Source organism: Stegastes partitus, unplaced genomic scaffold (genome assembly GCF_000690725.1).
Source record: "Stegastes partitus isolate 25-593 unplaced genomic scaffold, Stegastes_partitus-1.0.2 Scaffold2776, whole genome shotgun sequence".
In the NCBI taxonomy this organism is placed as follows: domain Eukaryota; kingdom Metazoa; phylum Chordata; class Actinopteri; family Pomacentridae; genus Stegastes; species Stegastes partitus.
The window spans coordinates 12,250-12,757 of NW_007580507.1; positions in this window are offsets into that span (position 1 = coordinate 12,250).

A 508-nucleotide genomic window follows, 5' to 3' on the forward strand; every position below is an offset into this window, starting at 1 on the left:
AAGTTTTATTCCATAATTAACTTTGCTAATTACAGCCAACGTTGTTGGTATGAGAGAGACCACCGTTCAGAAGAGTCCAGGAGAGGAAATGTTGAAGTATACTTTGAGGAGTTAAAGTTTACCCATAGGCATGGTATTCAGTGTTTATGTAGTGATGGGTAGATGAGGCCTCATGAAGCGTTGTGGTACATTGTCTAAACTGTATTGATACTGTGTCGGTACTGTGTCACTGTGTTGCTCAATAGTGACACCTGCTGGATCTTAAAAATCCTTACAGGCAACCGAGTTGACAGGCTCAACTGACGTACTGATTTAATGACCTGCTATAGACAGTAAAATAATTCAAGTTGTTGTATTTTATATTGCATTATTTTATATCTTAATTTAGTTTAAAATATGTTTGATATCTTTAAAATATACAGTCAATAAATAATGTGAAGGCGTGGCATAACGTGAAAATCAAAGTGAAAGTGTTGTGGATGTGAGGATGCTTATGTACTGGTCTTTG